Consider the following 9,202-nt stretch of genomic DNA (forward strand, 5'->3'; position numbering starts at 1 on the left):
AAAAAAAAAGATTGTTTAATTCAACTATGATAGGTTCTGTGCAATCTGTAAAATTATGTATAATGGGGCAGATTTTTTACTTTGAATGTGTGAGCTTATTAAGTATATAGAAAGCCAAACTAAAAGGATAGGTAGGTAGGTACATACATAGATAGATACATAGATACATAGATAGATACTATCAAATCATGTACTCAAAACATTCCAGCAGAAACTGAATAGGAGTTCCCAATGGAGTTTTCTGTCCATGCCTGAGCTTGACTTGGCTAAACTTCCAGCCTCTCTTTCCCACTAGAGGCAGCTGTATATCATAGAATAACCGTAGTAACATCTGGTGGAAATGATTCATTTTCCAGCTGTTCTCAAGGGCACTGTGTGTTCTTGGGCTGTCTTATTATTCTTCCTCCTCTGTCTCTGAGCTGCTAGGCCAACCTATTCCCAGACAAGGGTTCTTTTTTTTAATATTTATTTATTATGCACACAATATTCTGTCTGTGTGTATGTCTGCAGGCCAGAAAAGGGTACCAGATTACAGATGGTTGTGAGCCACCATGTGGTTGCTGGGAATTGAACTCAGGACCGTTGGAGGAGCAGGCAATGCTCTTAACCACTGAGCCGTCTCTCCAGCCCCAGACAAGGGTGATTGGAGAACACTTGATTTAAAAAAACTGAGGTGTGCAATGAGTGGGAAGGGGATCACTGCTTCCAGACCCAGCTTCCAGGTGATATCAAACAGCACATGGCAATTTACTAGTAAGGTGTACATTACACAAATGCATGTCAGGAGCCTGGGTCATTTAAAGTGACTGGTCTAAGTCTAGCCAGTCTCCTAGGTTACAGAAAATCAGGAGGTTTCTCAAAGCTTAAGTTACAGTTCCCTAAACATAAAATAAAAATTGCATTCCAGTGAGTGGATTTCTATGACTTTATAACTTAAAGTTTACTTCGCTGAGCGTAAGAAATTCATGTTTATTTTTAATAACAGCTTTTTATTTTATGATTTCCTAGGATTGTCGGAAGAAACATAAAGAAGCTAAAAGGAAGTTGAAAGCAAATTAACCAACGTCAGCTTTGGTTTTGGTTTTGGCGGAAATGGCTGGCCAAATCTCCAAAAGAAAATTGTTTACTGGCAATGAAATTTCAGAGTGGAAGAATATTCAAAGCCTGGATGATGTTATATCATTCTGATTGCTATTTGTTTCTGTGGAATTACTCTGTATCTCTTCCTTAGTGACTGTGTCCCAAAATTAACTGAGCCAGTTGTGGTGACACACACCTGTGGCCTCAGCACTTTAAGAGGGGAAGTGGGAGCATTGTTTGAGCCTTGAAGTTTTAGGCCACACAGTAACACCCCACCTCAGAACAATGTTCATTCTTGTTCTTCATCCTAAATAACTGGTGACCATCTCTTGGTGGGAGACGTACACAAAGCCCCATTTAATAAATGGTTTGATGTACTTGTGTTTATATATTTCTGACTATCCTAATTATTTTTTACCTCCAATTTGTCTTTTAAAACTGAATTATAAATCAGTTTTGAGTTCTGTATTTATGTTCTGATGACAAGTTGAACTTTTTAATAAATGGTTCAGTATATTTGTGTTTGTTTCTGATTATTCTCAATACTTTTGTCTTTTAAAAAAACACAATAAATTACAAGTTAACTTGTGCTCTATTCTTGTATTCTGAAGACAAGTTGACTCTAATGTAGGATATTCAGACCAACACCTAAAGAGTTTTGTGAGGACCAGGGAAGAAAGACAATACAGTGTGTTCTTGACCTTAGCCTCATCTAGTAAACAACATGGAGATGGGCCTGTCAGTCCCAAAAGTCCAACTAGACCTAAGTTTATGAAAATAGATCCCAAGTCCACATAATAGTGCAGGTTTCAGATTTCACTAAATCTAGCTAAGATTCAACATAGATAGGCCTCCTACTAAAATGAGCTCTCCCTAAGAGGGGTGGTAGTTGCATGCTTTGAATCCCATCACTCAGGAGGCAAAGGCAGATGGATCTCTGAGTTTGAGGTCAACTTGGTCTACAGAGTGAGTTCCAGGAGAGCCAGCGCTGCTCAAAAACAAAAAAGCTCGCCGGGCGGTGGAGGCACACGCCTTTAATCCCAGCACTCGGGAGGCAGAGGCAGGCGGATCTCTGTGAGTTCGAGGCCAGCCTGGACTACAAGAGCTAGTTCCAGGACAGGAACCAGAAAACTACGGAGAAACCCTGTCTCGAAAAAAAAAAAAAAAAAGCTCTGTACAAAAGGGTGTTAGTCCTAAGCCTTATTGAGCTTTGATGCGCACCTAAAATTAGTGTAGTATTCATTGATAACACATTTTGCTTGAGCACAAAATTTATTGGTATCTTTTTCTGGGTTGTTAATCATGTCTCCACTGCCTATGCCTGTGTCACTGAGATGCTCAATTCCTATGGTGTGGGTTTTTTGTTGATACTGTTTTTGTAAATTAGCATATAGGGATTAGAGAGATGACTGCAACTAAGAGTGCTTGCCAATCTCCCAGAGCACACAAGTTCACAGTACCCACATCAAATAGCTCATGGGACCTCACATATGTCATCTTGGCCTCTGTAAGGAACTGCATTCACGTACGTGCACATGCCACATGCCCCCACCACACAAAGACGAAAATCATTTGGATAAGTAAAATCGAGAACAAAAAACTAAGGAACTTGAAGAGTTGTTCTAGATTTTCTATTTCTAGGATTTCAGACTTAGAGATTAAAAACTACTTGGCAAGATACTTAAGGTGTTCCTCCTCTTGATGTAATCACATACCTCATCACTCCATAGTTAATGATTCTAGTAAAAGCCACAGGTTTTTTGCTCACAGATACTAAATTTGACTAGGATTATTCAAGGGCTTCTTTAAAGTGTGGCAACTAGAACCCAAGGGCAAGTGTTCCCAGAGACAGGAAGCATGCTGTTTCCTAAGGTCTGGGTCAAAAGTAAGCTCGGCCACTGGTTCTGTATTCTATCGGTTACACAAGTGGGAGGAACCAAAGAGCTTGTGTCAAGTACTCCATTTCAAAGTAGACAAAGTGACAAGTGGCCTTTTTCATTCCCAATTTTCTGTCAGGATAAAAATAATCTGCTTCTTCCAATAGTCATCCCTATACTTTGCCTTAAAAAAGAATCACTCTTGAATATAAGTAGTAGTATGTTTTGGACACAGTTGACATCTTCAAGGAATTTTTTTTTGAGAGGGTTTTTCTGTGTAGCCCTTCCTGTCCTGGAACTGATTCCTCTGCCTCCTGAGTGCTGGAATTAAAGGCATACAACCACAACCACCCAGCTATGAAATTTTTAAACCACCTGGACAGTCTATACCACCCATATGGAGGAGCCTTTTATTCTATTTCTGCAATCTGAACAGAGAATATACAGGAAGCAGACCAACTGGCAACTTAATGCAAAACTTTGCAAAACATGGCAAATATTTCTAGTTAATAAACTCTTATTCAAGTAGAAATGCAAAGAGAACAGTGAACCACTGCCTCTAATCGTTGACATAATAGGGTCTGAAACATTAAGTGTTGCATAAATACAGTTATCAAAAATTTCTTAAACTTGTTAAGCTTCCTATCCCTTTTCTGCCAAATCCATTTTGTTGTTGTTGTTGTCACTAACGGATAAAATAGGCACTTGGTCACCTGTTCAACTCTTGACTTTTCAAGGTCAAAATTTCCTTCATAGGAAACGTGCCAAGCTCCACGTTTTTTGTTCCTGACCAGTTCTGGAAGGTGCTAAGTAGACGAATAATGATAATAAATAAACAATTTTTTTAATTAAAAGAATTATTCTAGGGCAGGAGAGATGGCTCAGTGGTGACCAAACTGCTCTTCCAGAGGACCGCGGTTCAATTCCCAGCAACCACATAGCAACTCACAACTGTCTGTACCTCCTGTTCCAGCGGGTCAAACACCCTCACACAGACATACATGCAGGCACAACACCAATGTACATAAAATAAAAATTTTTAATCAATTTTTTTTAAAGGATCATTCTAAATGAAGCTCAACAAGTGTTCATGTTGTTGCCAGGCCCTTTCTTCCCTTCTCCTGCCATTTACCACATGACAAGCAGAAATCAGGTTAGCTTGTACTGTTCCCAGAAATAACTGTGAGAAGTTTCAGTTGTGGCATAAATTTTAGGTGTCTGTCACAGCCGTGAATCTCAGTTGGTAGAGTGTGTGGTTCTGATGCGGTGCATAAAGCCCTGGCTTCATCCCCCAGCACCACGTAAAAACAGGCGAACTGGAGCATTTCTGTAATTCCACCACTGTGAGGAGGAGGCAAGAGGGTCTGAAGTTTAAAGACATCCTTGGCTTCTTAGAGTTCTGGAGCCAGCTGGAGATACCTGAGACTCTGAGTCCAAACTAATTTTAAATGTCGTGAACACTGACATATATTTAAGCATACTGACATAAGTACCCAAGAAGAAGAGAATGGGTGTCTGTCCTCCATAGGCCAAGAATTGGAAACCGAAATACCTATCCTCCTGAGGTAAGAACCTAGCCTGCAGGAGAGCAGTCTGCAACAACAGCGCCGCCAGCTAAGTGTCTGCAGTGAATGCCTGCTCATTCCTCTGGAGCGACGCTCCCGACCTGCACCGCAGTTGTTCATAGACCAATCGCCATGCGTGTTGTTTGTGGGTGTCGGCTTGCACACGTTGATTGGACGGCCCCGAGCCGGCCTGTGCCTCGCGCTGTCAGTGTTGCATCACCTCCAGGCGCGGTTCCGGAGCGTGGTCGCCGGCTGCAACCCGGGCTCGCCCCGGGGTTCCCCAGGTAAGCTTCACCCTCCGCCCCTCAGGTTCCTCACTGCACCAAGTCTGGTCCGCAGAGCGAGGTATGCACGGGTTACACTCGCCACACTACACATGGCAGTGAAAAGGAGCACGCTGCTTCCCGCCGCGAGTGCGCTGCGTGCACTGAGCTATTTCCAGAGGGCGGGTCTGGAGCAGAGTAAGTAACAGCGCAGAACTCAGACCGGCGCACAAGATTCTGGCCTGCCTCATTAGGTGGAGGGCTGAGATCCTTAGAAGTCCCTCAGTCAGTTAGTGGGTCCGTGGTGTGGTGACTTTTAAGCAGAGTGGTGTGAGAATGCAGGGTGTTACAGTGCCCGGGAGAACATAAGAAGGTGGGTGAGGTCACTGCCAGGTTTAGGTACTGAAAAGGACTAACCTAGGAACCGTTCTGGATTCTAGGATTCTCTCAACTGTCCCGGGTTCATGCGCATTTATTCTTAGGCTCCAAAGTGTGCTGTGCGTGGCGCACTTGTTCTGGGCACACAGAGTCTGGTAATGCATTTTAAACCCACCCCTGGCGACCGCACAGAACACCAACTCTTCGGTGGGGTTGGAGGTGAGAAGAAATGTCTTATCAGTATCTTCAGTAGCCTTGGACTGAACATGGGCAGAGGACTTTACCCAAAGTACTATGAGATTTGTAAGAACCTGCCATGTTGGGTCAGAAGATGAGGGCATCGTCGTGATCACTTTATGGTGACATATGTACTGTACATGTACATTTCCGAATTATAGTATTACAGTTGTTTATCTGGCACTTAAATGTATTAGATATGATATTTAATCTAAGGATTAATTAAAATACATAGGCAGATGCATGTAATTTATATGCTAATACTGCATTTTATATAAGAGACTTGAGCATCCTTGAGGTATGTGCCAACATGAGCAGCCGTATCCGTGGTGTTTCAGTATGCTTACTCAAGGTAAGTTGAGATCTGGGTGGAAGTAGTGTAGAAGTAGCTGAACAGACAGGTGGGAATGTGGTTCAATTGGTTGAGTGCTTGCCTTACCTGCAGGAAACTCTGAGTTTAAGCCTCCGCCCCCATAAAAGCACAACTGTGAGCTGGAAGTGGTTGTACACATCTTTAATACCAAGACTTTGGAAGCAGAAGCAGACTGAACTTTGAATTCGGTGTCAGCCATTGTAAAACTCTGTCACCAAAGCAAATAAACAAGAAAACAAACAAAATCCCCAAATGCTTGTAATACCAACAACATTCAGGGTAGAGGCAAGAGGATAGGGGAGTGGGTCAGAGTCATGCCCAGCTACACAGGATTTCAAGCACCCTGAACTGTATGAGATTGCCTCAGAAGGGAAATGAAATCGCAGAAGAGGAAGCTAAGGCTAAAATGTCCTGAAGGAGTTACAGGCTAAGGAAGAAGGAAGGCTTGGATTATGTTGGGAAGGAAGAAAATGGGTGGTAGTTTTGGGCGTGGCCTGACAGTGTTGCTTGACCTTTCCCCAACTCATCTGCCCCCACTGCCCTGTGGTTGCTGGAGGCTGTTGTGCAGGTACAGTTCTCCAGTGGATACGATGGGCTAGAAAAACCCAATGATTTATGCATGGCAGCTGTTTCTTCTCAGCAGCTGCCATAGCCCGGTCATTGGTACAGTGTTCTTCCTCAAACAGTCAGTCAGTCAGTGCTATGGCAGCCAGCCTTTGTGTTTTCGAGAACAGTACTGTGATTCTCAATCTTCTGAGAACAGCGGAGACAACATAGAAAGTCCAGTAAAAGCTAGCCTCTCACTTCCCAGAAAGTTTAGACCTCGTGTTCTCAACAGGTTGGGTGGATATCCCTGAATCATTAATTGTCAGGACACCGTGTGAATGTGAAGTGCTCCAAGTGTGTTCTGCAGGAGCTTCTCCTAGGCATCTATTTAAAATGTGCATTCTCTCCAAAACTACAGAGAAATCCTGTCTCGAAAAACCAAAAAAAAAAAAAAAAAAAAAAGTTCATTCTGGCCCCTGGTGAGTTTGCAGCTGGAATAGCTCCCAGAGAGACAAGAGCAGTCACAGCAGTAGATTGGCAAGATGAATGTGGTGGTGTGCGTACCAATCTCTTCCTGAACGGATGGGACCCTTGGCAAATCAATAAGTACTTGAAAGGCTGGATGCTGTAATGTAATAGCTGCTGATCCAAAATCCCATGTACGTCTCAGTAGGGCTTGATGATATGCTCTGGTTGAAAGGGCCATTTCAGGAAAGTGCCTACCTGGTTTTGTTTTTTTTTTTCCTATAAAACACTTGGGAGACACTCACCTATGAAAAATTAACAATGTTTGAGAAAAATATCTTTTTTATTGTTATTACTTTGGTCATAAAAATTTCTTGGTAGCCTCAGCCTTATTCTGCTGCTTTTAGATCGGGTTGAGGTGTGTAGGACCTTCTCTCCTAGAGTCTTCAGCTGGTGGGGTTCCTCAGGACATAGGAGTCTGTCTTCTCTATTTTTTCATCATTAGCAATCCTGTCCCCTTATAATTGAATTTTGGCATGGAAATCTGATCACCAGCTTGATTAGAATGTAAATGAGAATGTGCACATGCATCATACTTATTAATAAATAAAGCAGGGGTTTTGTTTGTTTTGAGATATGATCTCAGTGTGTATTAGTTTTGTCTGGCTTGCAACTCGGTATATAAGCCAGGAAAACCTTGAACTGCCTGCCACTGCCTTCTAGGTGATGGGAGTAAGGGTGTGAACCACTATGCCTGGCCTAAAGGGTTAAAAATTAATAATAAAAAAAAAGACAAAGAGAGGTGAAGAAGTGTCTTAGTTTGGGTTTCTGTTGCTTCAAAAAAACACTATGACCAAAAACAAGTTGGTGAGGAAAGGGTTTATTTGGTTTCCAACTTCTACATCACTGTTCATCATCAGAGAAGATCAAGACAGAAACTCACACAGGGCAGGAACTGATGTAGAAGCCATGGAGAAGTGCTGCTTACTGACTTGTTCTTGGTGGCTTGCTCAGCCTGCTTTCTTTCTTTTTTTTTCTTTTTTAACTTTTTGGTTTTTCAAGACAGGGTTTCTCTATGTCAGAAGGAATGTCCTGGAGCTCTCTCAGTAGGCCAGGCTGGCCTTGAACTCAGAGACCCACCTGCCTCTGCCTTCCAAGTGCTGGGGACTAAAGGTGTGTACCACCACTCCCCCAGCTCAACCTGCTCAACCCAGGACCACTAACCCAGGGGTGGCCCCACCCACAGTAGACTGAGCCCTCCCCCACTCCCTCATAAGTCATGAATAAAGAAAATGTTTTACAGACCTGCCTATAAGCTGGTTTAGGTTCCCTTCTCTCAGATGACATTAGCTTGTGTCAGGTTGACATAAAACTGTCCAGCACAAAAAAAAATGATTGAGGAAAGACATCCTTTTGAACTCCCACAAGCACCAGCACTTATGTAAACAACATAAACAAAAGAAAAATAATAAGAATGCAAACGTAAAAGTAAAATAACTTAAAATTAAAAAGATAACTCACCAGAGAATGACTGGATCTAGAATTCAGAATTCTTCAAATTCAGCCCTGAGAAGTCAATCTAAGTGAAAAAGGGTCAAAGGTGGGTAGTCTGTTCATCTTAAGACGATACACCAGCTGCTGAGTCACATGCAGAGTTATATCCGCTGCTTTGTACCTGTAAGACGGCTCTGGTCTAAAGTCAGACGGTAGGGAGTGGGGGAGTGTAGAGAGTGGGCACCCCATTTGCTGCTGATGGAGTGTAAAAAGGTGCAGTCACTGTGGAAAACATCTTAGTAGGTCCTCAGGAAGTTAAATACTGAGTTACCTGATCCACAAATTCCACTCATGCACAGACAGAAAACACGGCCGTGTGGAAGTTTGAACTTATTCTTCATAACAACCTTAAAACCTAATTCAGATGTGAAACTCGATGAGCTGGCAAACAATGGCAGCGCTGTATGAAGTGTGAATGTGTTACAGCATGACTGACCCTTGAAAACTAAGAACTGGAACCACATGTCGATAATTCCTGTGAAATTTTCATTTTCTGATTGTTTTCTTTGGGGGGGACTTCAAAACAGGATTTCTCTCTTTAGCCCTTTCTGTCCTGGAACTGGCTCTGGAGACCAAGCTGGCCTCGAACTCTGCCTCTGCCTCCCAAGTGCTGGGATTAAAGGCGTGTGCCACCACCTTCCCAATGTGGGAATTTCATTTTATATGAACTATAAATAGGCGAATTGTTACCGAGTTAGCAACAAAATTAGTAGTTCCTGGGGACTAACAAAAGAGAATGTGATTGCTAATGGTTGTGGGGAGAATTGAAAATATTCTGAAAAAGCCGGGCGGTGGCAGGCGGATCTCTGTGAGTTCGAGGCCAGCCTGGTCTACAAGAGCTAGTTCCAGGATAGGAACCAAAAA

General features: G+C 42.8%; 1 protein-coding gene and 1 non-coding gene across 3 annotated transcripts in view; both read left to right on the top strand.

Annotated features, from left to right (window-relative positions):
- Positions 1–4,727: 4,727 nt before the first annotated feature.
- Iars (isoleucyl-tRNA synthetase) overlaps positions 4,728–9,202 on the top strand; it is a 47,957-nt gene continuing 43,482 nt past the window's right edge. For both annotated transcript variants that reach the window (XM_026783002.1, XM_005355175.1), the window contains exon 1: positions 4,728–4,806. The gene's annotated coding sequence lies outside the window, so the exon portion shown is untranslated. The remainder of the gene's footprint in view (positions 4,807–9,202) is intronic.
- LOC113456928 lies at positions 6,312–6,444 on the top strand. The gene has a single exon (XR_003377651.1). It is a non-coding gene; the product is annotated as a small nucleolar RNA SNORA84 (small nucleolar RNA).

The sequence above is a fragment of the Microtus ochrogaster genome, chromosome 16 (genome assembly GCF_000317375.1).
Source record: "Microtus ochrogaster isolate Prairie Vole_2 chromosome 16, MicOch1.0, whole genome shotgun sequence".
In the NCBI taxonomy this organism is placed as follows: Eukaryota; Metazoa; Chordata; class Mammalia; order Rodentia; family Cricetidae; genus Microtus; species Microtus ochrogaster.